Source organism: Calidris pugnax, unplaced genomic scaffold (assembly GCF_001431845.1).
Source record: "Calidris pugnax isolate Ruff unplaced genomic scaffold, ASM143184v1 scaffold38, whole genome shotgun sequence".
In the NCBI taxonomy this organism is placed as follows: Eukaryota; Metazoa; Chordata; class Aves; order Charadriiformes; family Scolopacidae; genus Calidris; species Calidris pugnax.
The window spans coordinates 3,577,839-3,592,533 of record NW_015090995.1 but is presented as its reverse complement, the minus strand read 5'-3'; the positions used below and the strand labels follow the sequence as shown (position 1 = coordinate 3,592,533).

The 14,695-nt window shown below is 36.2% G+C and overlaps 1 protein-coding gene across 1 annotated transcript in view; it reads left to right on the top strand.

The window, feature by feature from the left end:
• Window positions 1-12: 12 nt before the first annotated feature.
• Window positions 13-14,695, top strand: part of ZC3H12B (zinc finger CCCH-type containing 12B) — a 42,694-nt gene continuing 28,011 nt past the window's right edge. Inside the window, exon 1 of the mRNA XM_014955160.1 lies at window positions 13-30. The gene's annotated coding sequence lies outside the window, so the exon portion shown is untranslated. The remainder of the gene's footprint in view (window positions 31-14,695) is intronic.

Sequence of the window (14,695 nt, the reverse complement as noted above, 5' to 3'; positions counted from 1 at the left end):
GGAGGCGGTTGCCATGGCCTGGGCTGTTGGGTAGGAAACGGGGGGAATTCGCCTGGTTTCACGTAGCGATGGTTGCGGGTGCCGAGGAGGGATTGCCAAGGCTGCCGTAGCGCGCTGCTCTATAGGGAGGTGTTGGGGGTCTGACCTGGGAAGGGTGGGGAGAAACTTGCATTAACGAAAGCCAGGTGGTGAAATAAGGAAATTACTTCTCTAGGGGGTTACCTGGCGATCGCTACTCGCATCCTTCCATTTTGCTTTATAGTGCAAATGTGAATAAGGAGCTGGTCACTTACTGCAGTGTCCATGAGGTTTGAGATACTTTTACTGATCGGTTCATTTAAAAATGTTTTTCATAGCTGTTTGCTTGTCTAATTGTAATTTAATCATTTGGAGACAGTATTTCACATGAGCTGTGTATTTTCTGTGCAAGTTAGCAAACAGTAAAATTGAATCAAAAGCGATATTATGTCTTCCTAAGTTGATAAATGTGGGTCTAAATGAATTCGGGTTTATTGAGATATATGTGATACTTTTAAACTTTTTTTTTTTTTTTTAAATCTTGCAATGCGTTTCAGTGATTAAGCATGTGTTGTCATAAATGGGAAGTAGGAATAGAAAGAAAATTAAAATACTGGTCATTTATGAGCCTCCATTATGCATATCAGTAGTTCTGAGTGCCTGGGAGTGTGCAGCATCTGATTCATCTGATTTCCATCTGATTCTGAGTGTGATCAATCTGATTTCTTATGCTCAGTATGTTTGTTTATTGAAATGGATGTGTCTGTCAAGTAGTCATTTTTGTATAGGAGGCATCCTTTATTGATGAGACACATCTTATGCTTGCCAGATGTTATAAATGGACTATGGTATGTAGAACTAAGGTGTATTTCACAAGGGAAGCTAGTGTCACTTATAAAATTATATTTGCTTCTTGCTGGGAAAATGGGTTAGTGGGAACGTCAAGGTCATCTTCACATTTAGAACAATTTAACTGCCTTTGCAATAGGTCTTTTCTTCACTGTGACATATTTTCCATATACTGATCCTGTGGCTGTTGACGTTTTCTGGACCCGTGATGTGTTTGTCTTCTAAAATGATCTAATGCTTAGTGAGTTTTAATAGAAGCAATCTGTAAAGCTTCCGAAGTCAATTTCGTTTGAATGACCTCCTTAAGATGTATTTAAAAAAAAAAAAAAAGAAAATCTGTGGCATCCAAACTCATTATTCAGAAAGACTGGAAACAAAAGGTGTTAAGAGGGTGAATAGATACCAATTATGCTTTATATGCAGATGAACTAGTAAGAAAGTAAATTCTTACTGTCAGCTGCTGTGAATGAGGTAAGTTCTGGCTTTCTGTTCTTTGATCTTTCTGGATGCCTTTTCCAATGCAAATTATTCCATTGTAGACATCTACTGGTTTTGACTTTCCTAGCCATTTTCCAGTTTGCAACTGAAATGTCATTTTTTAAAAATACTTATAATTCTACTATCGATCTGTGAATAATAGAAACAAAACAAATTGCTTCTGTCACTTGCATTCTGTTACTGTTTACATCAAGAGCAGAAGCATTGGAGCTTTTGGGAATAAGGAAGGCAGCAGGTAAGTTCAGGAATAGAAGCAGGACTTGGAAAGGTGAAGAAATGTAATTTATAAACTCAGAAGAAGTTTCCAGGTGTTGCCATATTGTAAAGTAGTTTCATATATTGATTTATCCATCTCATAATGTAGAAAAAATGAAAATAAAAAAAAAATGGCTGTAATGCTGCCTAGGCATCGCATACATCCCTGAGAAACCTATCCTCTTTCCATCATGGAATCTGCTAGACATAAGGAGCTTTGAAGAGCCATGTGTATGTGGCTGGACAACTACATATTTTTATATATACAAACTAACATTTTTTTGTAAGTTTTTTGTAAAAGGCTCTTTTTTTCTAGGAATTATAAATGAAAAGCATGTTTGAGTGGTAATACTGGTATTTTTAAAATTCTTCTTTATGTCTGTTTTTTGTTTTGTTTTGTTTTTTTTTTAATTTCCTGTAAATTGTCCCTTTTTGTTGAAAAGCTCTATTAGATACAGTATATTCACGGTAACACAGATAGTTCATCTGGAAGTAAGAATACCATGGCCACCTTTACAGAGCTAGGCTTTCTGATGCCATGATATGTAGTATTGTGTATGTAGGAGACATGGAAATGCAGAGCTAAGCAGTATAGCATCTCTGAAGATGTAGTTTTATTGTTCTGAAGTGAACAATTTATTCGTGAGATTGGCCATAATAAGAAAAACCCTTCATTAGCTGGTGGTTTTGATTCAAAGATATATGTTCTTTCTGTATTTAAGTAAGTACTTCAGCTAAGTGTCTTTGAGTTTTAAAGGTAGCTATTGTATTTTGTTTTCTTATATGAGTTATTTTTGACATTGCTTGCTAGCAAAGCAGGTTAAATCACCATGTCAACATAAAACCTAGGCTTTACATGGTTTTTTGTGGGCCTTTTCTAGAATTTCATTTGGATATCATGGTACAATCCTAGGCTTTACATGGTTTTTTGTGGGCCTTTTCTAGAATTTCATTTGGATATCATGGAACAATATAACTAAAGCCTTTTACAAATCCTAGCATAGGCCAAGGTGCTTGTTTGTTACGTAGCTGAAATGTAAGAGCTCCTTTTCCACATTCAGTCCCTCTGGAGAGTCCCCTCATCAAGATTAATATCTGTTCTGATTATCTGAGTCAACTTCTATTTCAGTTGTCTGGAGAGGAATGCTGTAAGAGTGACAGAGTATCAACCTTAGACTAAAGCCAAAAGTTTAAACTCTAACTGTTTTTAGTAAGGACATCCACAAGAAATTTAGCATATATGCTCCTTTAGTATATGAGCCCACAGACAACTCAACCAAATCACATACAGTCAAAACTGAGAATTTTAAACTGAAAACCACATGTGATTGCCCCTCTGACACTACCCCCCTTTCTTTTTTCTTTCTTTTTTTGTTTTAAGTCAAACACTGATTTCAGACTCTCTGCCAAGTCTTTCCCTTTCTAGGTTGTCCAGATACAAAAAGCAAACAAAAAAAACCACCCTCTAAAACAATCTAACCCACCACACCAAAAAAACTTCCTCTCTCAGCCCTAGTCCAAATATAGATCTCCTTTTAGAAAGGGAGAGATGAAATTGCTGGAGAACAGGGGTTTGTTGTTTTTCATTTTCAAAAGTAAAGCGGTAGGCTTTTTCTCTTCTTGAAGATAACTTTCCAGCTTCTTCACCTTGGAAATGAGCAGTGTTGTCATGATAAGAAAGAAGGAATCTTAGAATAAAAGAAAAATTAGTTTGGATTGGACTTCAGGAGGTCATCTAGAGCAACACTTTGCTCAAAGCAGATCTAATTAGCAATGGACTGCCTTGGTTTTGCAACAGCAAGGTAACAGGTGTGAAAATCTGAAGGCACAAGATGCCTTTAAGCGCTTCGTGCTGCTTTCTGTAAAGGTACTGTTTGATCCTTACTGAGTGAGGTATCTCTCTGCTTCTGACATTTTCTTTTAATAGCTTCTAAAGGGTTGTTTCAGTCTATTGGAAAGCATGTGTCCTAAAAACTGAGTATACATCCCGCCTCGTTGGATGGCAGAGCGTGTGAGGGTCCACCCAGTATATCGAGACCTTTAGAAACCGAATACCCTATGTTTTTCATGTTTCTCAAAGACTGTTTCTGGATGAGATATTTGGTTTAGTCCATCAAAATAGACTTCTGAATACTCAATTGCAAAATTAGAATGGGTGTAAATTAAGATGATAAGATGCATTACATTCTTGATATGTCTCTGTCTTAGCTGCAATTGCAACTACTTCTTTTTTTTTTTTTTTTTTTTTTTTTTTTTTTTTTCTTTTTTTCCCCTGTTCCCAGGGCATTAATGAGTCATTTAGATCTGCAGAGTAGGTAGTACCAAACGGCCTTCTATCAGAACATGGATGAGGAGAACCAGTGTATTGCTTTGGTTTTAGTACTGAATACGTGATCTCAGTTTATACGGAATTGCTAACCAGTAATCTTGTATGGGGTTAATGCTCCTGCTCCTATTTTACATAATGATGCCAACTGAAGTGTAAATGTTGCCTTGGTAGGGACAACAGACGTTTGAGTATCAATAATGCTGGCTGTAACTGCTTAAGATTATTAGAAAGAGAAGATTGGTGGAAGGAGGTACTATATATATTATTGTTAGAACACCTTTTTTTGAATTCGTATTTACTGTCTACTTCTTTCTTTTTTTTTCCTGTCTTGGGAGGTATGGTTGAATACCTAATACAATAGAAATACTCCATTTGCTTCCCTTCAGATGTCTGGCCTGTATTTTATTACTTTCCTTCAGCTCGGCACTACCTGTTCTTTCTAGGTCATCAAATCGGTTAACTCCATACGCAAATCATATATCTTTAGAAAAAGTTAAAATGCCACTTCCTCTATTTATCATTCCAACCATATCCATCTTGTCCCTTTGAATTTGTACTTATGAGTGTGACTGAATGAAATTTGAGGTAAGATGCTTAAATTCTATACTGCCTTTGCATTTCTCTTCAGTTCATACTTGATTTGTAGTTGACTACTTCATAAGCGATTTCAAGTCCTCTATTTGTGTGACATGCTAGACACAGCTTTTTAATATTAATCAGCCTAATACTGATATCAGTGGTTATTTGAAGTATTCACTGAAATAAATTTGAAGTACCTCAAACATTGAGGTGATACTGTAGTTTCTTGGTACAATTTTTCAGTTTAACAAAACTCCGCAATATGCTAAGAATGAGGTGAAAATGGGTACCTTCCTACCAGGTTTTCTGTTCTATGATACTGTTTCTATCATATGTTTTGAATTAAATCCTGTAGTCATCACCGACGCAAAATGACTTTTTTGCAGGTTTAGTTTTGATAAAGGCTGTAGATTTAGACCTAGGGATTGATTGCATATTTGCACAGCAAAGAATACATTGTTCTACTTAATGTTCCAAATCTACTGTGACCTTAGCTTTTAATAGGTTTTATTTTGGATTTTCAGAAGTGGCCGTGGTTTCTCAAACTTCTAGCTAATCGAAATGCTTTTACTCATTTCCCTGTTGTCTCTTAACAGGATAATGTTTTTCTTTTCCTGACATTGTCTGAAATGGTCTCTAAGTTAATTTCCGAGTCCTTTATGAAAGGTGAGGCATCATCATTTGAGCCAACTGTGGTAAAGGGATTTCAGGGACAGTGCACTAGAAGCTGGTGAGGAAAAACAACTGTGTGACTTAAGTTTTTGCAGCATTTGGGAAGGAAAAACTCTATTTCACTATTCTAAATTGGTCTGTGAAATGTATCAAGTGATATATTGACGGATTGAATTTATGTATATATATGCATGTATCTATCCACGTTTGTGTGTGTATGTAAATGGTGGGGTTTTTTCCATTGCTGTTCTGTGTAGACAGGACACACGTAGGCACAAAAAGATACAGATCAGAAAGGTCATTGCTATTTCTATGTATTCTGGTGTGTGGATTCCTCAAATTCAGTCCTTTCTGCGCAGCTAAACCTCTTCTACCATTACAAGTGTTCCCTCAGCATTTTGTTAAGAAAGAATTTCCCCTTCAAGGTTGGGTGGTGATGATGATTACATTCATCTTAACTGGTGAGTCAACGCTGAAAATCTTCCTTTGCGCTTTGCCTCAGTACCAGAAGTGTGCTAAGTCACAGTCCTTATTGTTCTACTTCAAAGGTAGTTAAGGGAGGGAGAGAGAGATGCAGAAACAGAAATGGCAAATTTGCTTTTCTTTTAAAATATGTCTCAATTGACTCAAAGGAGGAAGCTTCTAAATTAAAATCACTAACAATAGCCAGTAGGCTATTTTTCAATTGTGATTTCAATATTAATTTTAAGGACAAGATGTTCACTACTGGTGTTAACTGCTAGTGCTTTACTTTAGACAATAGATATCAGTGTTTCACTTCAGAGAAGTCATAATGAATAGAAAAAGTGGTTTTCTTGATGTTGTTTTGAGTTTGGCTTGATAAAAGACTATACAATATTAGGCCTCTGATTTGTGTAAATTTGAGGTTTCTGTGTTCGTCAAAGTGACAGTGTTGAAACTTCCCATTATCGTGTTGAGACTGACATTACATAGTAAGATAAGAAAAAAACCCATTAAACTGAATCAAAATGCTGTCATTTATATGGCTCTAATTATCAAGGGACTAAAAACTCTGATCTGCCATTTTAACGCTTCTGTTAAAAATGCTATTTGATTTAGTGCATACTCTGGGAATAGTGATTATACATGTCTCTAAATGTATAAATGAGCTGCAAATCCGTGCTCAGGTCTTTGGTTTAAACCGTCTCTTCTAGAACGGGGAAATGAGTTGGTTTGATTTATTGGATTAAAAAATAGAAAAAGTATTTGAACATAATTTCATTTTAAGTATCTTAAAATAGGAGTATTCCTTTTAAATGAGGACGATTCCTTGCTCCTCAGTGAGCAAAGCAGTGTAAGTGATGGAAATGCCAGATATTTGCATGAAAAGCCCACTGCTTTTATCTTGGTTAAAGCCTGATACATTTGTTTTCCTTCACTGAGTGACTCTTAAGTATTTTGGTCTTTTTATGGAAGTTACATCATCATATATATGCGATACATCTGTCAGTGATTTGATGCTTATATGACTGCTGTTTGCTAATAGGACAGTCTTAAAACTATGCAAAATAGAGTTTTAAAAGGAATAAAAGGGCAGAATTCTTTATTCTAGGTTCTGTTAGATAAACCCAGAGTGCTTGGTCATATGATCTTGTTGACATTACTGAGAGGTGCACTTGAAACTGACTGTATTTTTGCAAAAGCATCACATTTTAGAGTCACTTTAATTTCAAAATGGCCAACTTAAATAGGAAAATTTTCTACATAGATGATTTTATTCTGTTTTCCTATAGTCTTGCAACACTGACACAGTAAATGAAAATTAAATTTGCTAAGCTAGCGCATTTGTTACATGTTGAAAATAATCCGTTCTAAGTTTCAAAAAATAAATTGGTAAAAGTGATTAATTCCTGTTGAATTGCAGTATATGTATTATTATGGTATGTGTGTGTAAGCTGTAATGTATTCCTGTTATCTCTGTTTAAAATAATGATAAACGTGGAAATCTAGTCATTGAAGGTGTATAAACACAGAGGCAAATAGCTACAAATCACCAACTTTTTATTAAGGACAAAAGAGAATTGCACATAATGTCACGCAGCGCAACTTTTCCAATTTTTTAATCCATTCCAAAATACCCAAATGTTAATATTAGAATATTTTCTGCTTTTCTTCAGTTGTGAATCTGTCCCAGCAGATGTGTACCACCTAAGTGCATAATTAGAATGAGAAGAAACTACCATTTTTATTTGTGACTCATATACTTTGTCAGCGTTAAGCGCTTCTTTCTCAGTAGATAAAATAGCTCACTGCCTCAGAAAATATTCAAAGCAGCAAGCAGTGATGTGTAGTATCTGTACTGCTCCTGAAATTAGAATTCAACAAGAACGTTGTGTCTTCAATGCCATGAAAACACCAGTGTTGAGTTGTGTCATTTTTTTCATGAGCACTGTAGTAATGCAGTTTTCAAAATTAAGGGCTGATCTCAAGTCCAGTGTCATCTCTGCATCTTGAGCTGCTCTTTGGCTGTGTCCTCTGACAGTAGCTACTGCCTAATAAATACTGCTTTGTCATGTTCCTGAAGACTGTGTGCAATGCATTTTATTATTTATTTTTTTGTGTGCTGCAGGCCCAAACTGTAATGTCTTTAAAGTGACAATTAGTCCCACGCTGGAGAAGTTTTTAAAGATCACAAAAAACATACTGTGAGGATGTGTCTGTAGAATAACCTCTGGTCTGTGCTGTAGATCCTGGTGAAGATCCTGTTATATGTGGCATCTCTGAACACTGAATCATTTTTAAAAAGACTTCTCTTTGTCTACTCATATTGTTTCCATGGTTTTAGGCTCTTACCATGTGTGTAACCAGGAGGTTGTCAGCTTTTGTGTCAGGAGGCTTATACACTGTGTACACTGCAGCCACCAGGTGTAGCTGTAGTCGATCTAGAGTATAGCAGCCCTATGTGTTGTTTAGTTGTGAAAATGATAAAATGGGGTTAATTCCTTCATGTGTTGTAGAACAAGTAAGCTGGGCTCATGCTAGGTTTATGCAGTTTGTGTTGAATTCCATGTTGCTATTATTTGGCTGCTCTTAATGCCTGAGCTAACTACAGGAAAATTAGTTTGGATGTATGTCTTTGTGTGTTTCAGTCAGCTTCTGATGCTGTAAAAGTCACCACAGGAATCAAAGACTTGGCTAATTTTGTTTAGAACAGCCTTTTTCTGAAAGATGCCTCTTTCCGTGTGCCTGTCTCACAGGGAGGAATCTATACAGCAGAGCATACTAGTGACAAATTAGTGAAATGAAGAGTAAAGAGAGATACTTCATGCTGAAGCCGTAGAGGGAATAACTTCATTTGCTTAATAAAAAACATGCCAGGTTTTAAAATTCTTGTTAAGATGTTTGTTTTACAGTTTAAGAAATACAAAAGGAGAAATTTGCAATATTGATTCTTCACTGTGTGTATGGAACTCCCCTAGATGTTACCATTTCATGTGTCAGTATTCAGTTAGATATTTTTTTTCTTGGAGTGTTATTAAAAAAAATTTACGTATTAACTACATGTATCTCAAAAATATACAAGGGAAAACAAACAATCCTCCCGCTCCTTAAAATAAGCACTGTAGAATCATCATCATCTGTATTTATTATCCAGGTGAGACAGATATTTGAGAGAATACTTGGGGTAACAATCCTCCCGCTCCTTAAAATAAGCACTGTAGAATCATTGTCATCTGTATTTATTATCCAGGTGAGACAGATATTTGAGAGAATACTTGTTGTTTTTTTTTTTTAATTTTGTATTTTAATATCTGCAATGACAGAAAACAAGTAAAGCTGCTGAAAAGTTGATGAAAGGAGTTAATTAATACAATAAGGCTGGTCCTCGTAACAGATGTGTGCATCGTATAATTGCCCTTTGAAGGGCACACTTAGGTGGTGGGAAGATAGTGTCAGAAGGGACCAAAAGTTGTTCAGTCCATTCTTTCACCCTGTCTTCTCTGATTCTTTTGGTCCTGCTGAAATGAGCAGGCTTTGAATAGAGTATTTCCAGCACCGCTCTTTAATAGCCATTATCATTTGAATAGTAATTGTTAAATAATCCCCAAGTGTTTTCCGTATTACAGTACTTTATTAGAAAGCAGATATTCTTCTGCTTACTAATGCAGATAATACTAATTGCTGCAGATATGCTTCTGTTTTAATACCAGCAAAAGTAAATAGATGCTTTCTGTTTGGTCCTTTATGAACAAAATTCAGATAATTTTGCCTCACTCTTTTCTCTGAATCACATTATCAATTCTACTAGTCAGTCGTGACTGTGCTGAAAGAGGTGTTTAGTAAGAAAACTTGGTTGCTTAGCAATGAACATCATGAGAATTAAAATTTTAAAGCTGCAGTGTATACATTTCTGAGTTATAGTATCTTTAAATCATAAATCGGTAATAGCTCACTTTTCTCTCCTTAAGGGTGTGTTCATATTCGTCTGTCTTTGGAGAAAATGTAACTCATACTAAACAAACAGTAACATTTCAGCGATGCAGAAAATTTTGAGGCACACTGACTCATAGTTATTTCTCAATTTTGTAGTTACCAGGAAAATCAAGTATTGCTCAAACTATATGTTTTTTAATCTTTGTTCTGTTTTTCCTTATAGTGGATTTTAAAAAATTTATCCCTGTATAATAACTCCTGAATGCATCTATGCTAACTTTAAAAAGTGAACAGTATAAGCTATAACAAACTAAAAAAGTGGAAAATTATCTGCAAAGATCATTCTGTAAATTGATTATTAGTGCTTTTTTCCAGTAACTTTTTTTTTCTGTGCACAAAAGGGCAAAGTGAGCATAAAGGCAATGAGGAAAAAAAATGAGGAAAAAAAAATATTTTTGCATGTGCTTTCTTTTCTACTATGTGTGTACAAATTATGCATGTTACATACAGCCTGCCACTTTAAAGTTCAGATATAATCTTTACTCCATCTCTTACTGTAGAAAAAAATTAGTGGTGACTTGGCCAATGCAGAAAATTAATCATGTGGGACCTGATGCCATTGTTAGAAAAGAAGTTGAATATATTTGGCTTTAGCTGGTTCCTTTACAAAACATGGAATTTTGAAGGTTTAAGTGTACCACGTGAGATGCATGTTTTGTACAATTACTAGTAACAAAGAGAGGCTTGTAACTCCTTTACATTAATTCAGGTGTTAAGTTATTTGCATTGTATTTTTGCATTTTCTACTTTATTAAATCATTTTTTAAAAGAATTCGAGGCAAAATTACATAATTAATAATTAAGAACTGCAATGCAAATGGCATTATATATATAAAGAGTTTAGTACTAGATCTAGCTTTCATTGTTTGAACCTTTTCTCATTTTTTGTGTATTATGATGCGAGAATATCATTTGATTGTCCTCTCAGCCACAGTTCGTTCAGCTGTATGGAAAACATTCTAACAGAAATACTTGCAACAAATTACTTAGACAGCTCAAGTAGTGAAAATGTAGATATTTATGTACACATAATAACAAAAAAATGCATCTTGCCTGAAATGTTTGAAATATGTGTGTGATAAAATGCTTCGACACAACCACAAAGGAGTGTGGGGTCACAAATCAGAAGTGTTTCTGGAACAGAACCCATAGTTATTTGGTACAGTATATTTGACAAGTGATAGTTAAGAATCCAATAAGCAGTGTGGGAAGCAGGAAACAATGCTAGCAACTATAAATATGTTTTAAAATTCTTGGTTAGGCTTCAGTGGCAACAGATAACAAACAGTGAGGGAAGGACCTAGTTGAAGACGTAGTGAGGGGAAGGCAAGGCAAGCTACCTAGGAAACACTTAATAAAAAAATCCAAAACTTGCTCAGAAATGTATTGGAAATTGTAAGAGCAGTGAAAAACAGAGGACTTGGACTTGACTTAACACCAAGATAAAATGTTAATCTTGTATCTGCTTAACACCATTTCACCTTTCCTGTAAGAAGGTGTAAAGCAGTGGCCACAGCTCTTCCCTGGGCCCTTCTTGAGGTAGCAAGATAGAGTCTGGTCAGTATTTCACTCGTTCTTTATTTCCTGGCAGCATCAAGGTTCTTTTAAAGGAACTTTGCAAGTTCCTACTTACAGTTTTTAATCACCAGTTTCTTTAGTTTGACTATTGCAAAGGAAACAGCTGTACCTTTGAGAGAGGTGGTGAATTCAAGTCACTTAAATGCTTTGAGCATACACAAAACTCATTTCCCTGAGATGCCTACATAATAGATGACTCCTTTATTTGCGGTAGAACCACGTGGCCTGCTAAGAAGGGATAATATTCTGAATGCTTGCCACGCTGTAGGTGGAGAGGTAATGATAGCAAGTATCATTACTTAACTGGAAGTCAGAAATAAACGGAGCCCTAATATAGTTTCAGACGTGGAGTGGGACTGAGCAGAGACCTCAGCTTTCCAAGAACAGGGCACCTGAACCTTTTCAGGGCGGTGGCACTGATTATGCCTGGATTGCTGGCGTTGACAAAGGTGGTGATTGACAGGCTTGCTAGGTCAAAATTCTAACTGAAAAGAGATACTGTCTGTACTGTAGTGATCCTGGGCTCCGGAATAGGATTCCAGATTTATTGAAAAAAAAACCACAGCTGCGATTTGAGGACAAGTAGTAATAGGTTTCTGTAGCTGCGCCTTTTCTCGCTGCTGAGAGCTGGCTTGCTCAGGGACAGGGGTCTGGGTCATAGTCTGTGAACACACATAGTAAATCTATAGTGATATCTGCTATAGGTAGCTCTAGGGGTTACAATAGGGTATAGTTTGGACTGTTCAGGACTGTGAAGAAATGAGGGAGAGGCCATGGTGCTGTTTTTGTAGCTGAATGATGGTATTACAAGTCTGGTTTGTAATCTGGAGGGTGTGAAGAAGGGTGCTGTGTTAAAGTAGTGGTAGTTACTGCTGCTGCTGCTTTCTCCTGCTCAGATCTTTCCATTCTGTTTGCTGGCTTAAAAGCAACACAGCTCTTCTTCCTTCCTGGGTTCCCCCTCTCAATGGTCAGTGGGAAAACTTGGTCCTGTGCTGTAATATTTTGGTAGTTGGTTTTTTTTTGTTGTTGGATTTTCTTATTTATTTGTTTTGGTGCTTCTGATCCAACAATGAGATGACCCTCATTGTTTGAGAATCTTAACATTATGCATTTGGGAATAAATCCTCCAATGTCCCAAGGCTGAGGGTGCAGGGAACAGTTGAGTTGCACAGATGGAGCGACTGGCTAAGGGTGGAGAGGCTTTGGGGCAAGCTGCCTTGTTTCCTGGGAGCTTTTTGAACAAAGTGTATAAGGGTGGAAGAGATGGGCACTGGAGACAGCCTGCCTCATTTTCTGTCAGCATGGCAATTGATGCTAAATCAGGTTATCTAACCTATTAGACAAAAGTTGCCTCTTCACAAATTGGCTCTGCTGGGTGTTTAAAGAAAATGGGGAAAACTCCTTACTTTTCCAGAAGTTACAATGTCTACATGTTGTATCTTTTTCTGGTGAAAGATCTGTGATATATCTCAGGAAAAATGACTGCAGTTGGTACCTACAGGATCTGTGGACTTTCAGGGCTTTCCTCACAAGATCCTGGATGAATATGAAAAGATTATTTAAAACACTCTGATTTAGTTTTTTAATAGTTTGAAGATAACTAGAGATTTATTTCTTTTTTAGCGGATTTTTAATTCCCATCTCAAATATTTGAAACATAATGGCGAACATTACGTCACAGGCCAAATATTTTCCGCTGCTGTGCAAGAGAGGGATGAGACAGCTAAATTTCCCTAGTCGGTGGCTTTCAACCAAAGGCTGACATGAATGAAAAAAAAAAAAAAAAAAAACCAAATAATAATAAAAAAAATCCTAACTGGGAGAATCTTTTTCAAAGACGGGCGTCATGGTTTAGTTATTTGCTTGCTGTTTTAATGTTGCTTTCTGTTTGTAATTCTACCTGTTGTCTAGGAAACTCTAAGTTACTGTACAAACACTGATACCACTCTTGTGAGACAGGGATTGCCAGGGGAATCATTCTATTAAAGTGTTACAAGCTGCTTTAAAATTTCTTTGTTACATATTGCAAATATGAAAGTATATTGCAAACAGGTTATCACACAATTTGATAAATATACATAGAACACAATTTTTGCAGCTAGTGAGGAGGTAGAATCAGCTGTATAGTATTCTCTAATTGTCATGAAGGGTGTTCTAAGGAGCTTTTATCTAAATCAGTGAACATTGATCGCATCATTATATGTGTATCATGATGTCTCAGATCACCTTGCCTGACAAAAGCAGTGACTGGTTCACTACATCCTTGGTGGGATTAAATTTTGATGGCTAAAAAGTTGGACAGAAGTAATTAAACCAATTTACATCCACATGGCTGACATCAAACTTAAAAATGCCATGGCTTGGTACGGTTTTAAGAATAATTATCCAGTGGAAAGGAGATATTCTTATTTAAAAATTGCAAATTAAAAAAAAAAATAAAAAAAGAAAAGAATGGGTCATTCATTGAAGCGACTTTCACTGAAGTGGATTAAATGATGGATTCATATTGCAAGCAACAGCACCTTGAATAAAAGTAATAACACATAAATCATATGGATGTTAAATTTAATCACATCATTTACTTATTCTCTCTGTCATTCTCTTCTCTTCATCTCCCTTTCTTTCTTGTTCTTGTTTTCCTTCTATTTCCATCCCAACAACTTCTATCTATTTCATCCTTTAAAGATGCTCCAGTGGATTTGACCGTCACCGGCAAGATTGGGTAGACAGTGGCTGCCCTGAAGAGGTATGTGAATGGTTTACATCCTCAGCCCATCAGAGGCTGTTTATACACTTATGATGCATTTGATTAAATTCTTCAGATTATGAGGCGCGGTTTCAGCGCCAAAGACATGCTGTATTTATCTTTATCATTCAGTGGAAATGCTGTAAGGCATAATAAAGAAAAATAGGCTGAGCAATTTCACTCCCCATTTGAGGGAATAAAATGGACACAAAGTAAAAATTTTATCTCTGAGAAAGTACTTTTAAAAGTAAAAATTCCAGAAAGTCTGCCCCAAAACAGTGCCCCTGCACTGTTTTTCTCTTAGATCTCTGACTCTTGCCAGAAAAGGGGAAGAGACTGTGATGTTCCACAATTTAGAAAACCCGCTGCCAGACTAGTCTCAAGTGAAAAACAGGCACTGCATTTTGATTATGAAATCTGGCCAAAACATTTCATACAGAAGAAATTACATAGATGAATTCAAATAGATTTAAAAAAAAACCAAAACCAACAAAAACAAACAAACAAACAAAAAACCACAACAAAACAAAAAGAAAAACCTACAAGACATTTGAATATCCTTTCATGGAGGGGCAGTGAGACAAGCAGAAGGATATCTGACTGTAACAGAGGTGGACTGTCAAACAGGGACTGTAGCTTCTAAGAGAGTTACTCCGGGTATTCCTGGTACGGAGCAGTTAATTATCAAGACACATATATAAATATCTTGCTGCTGG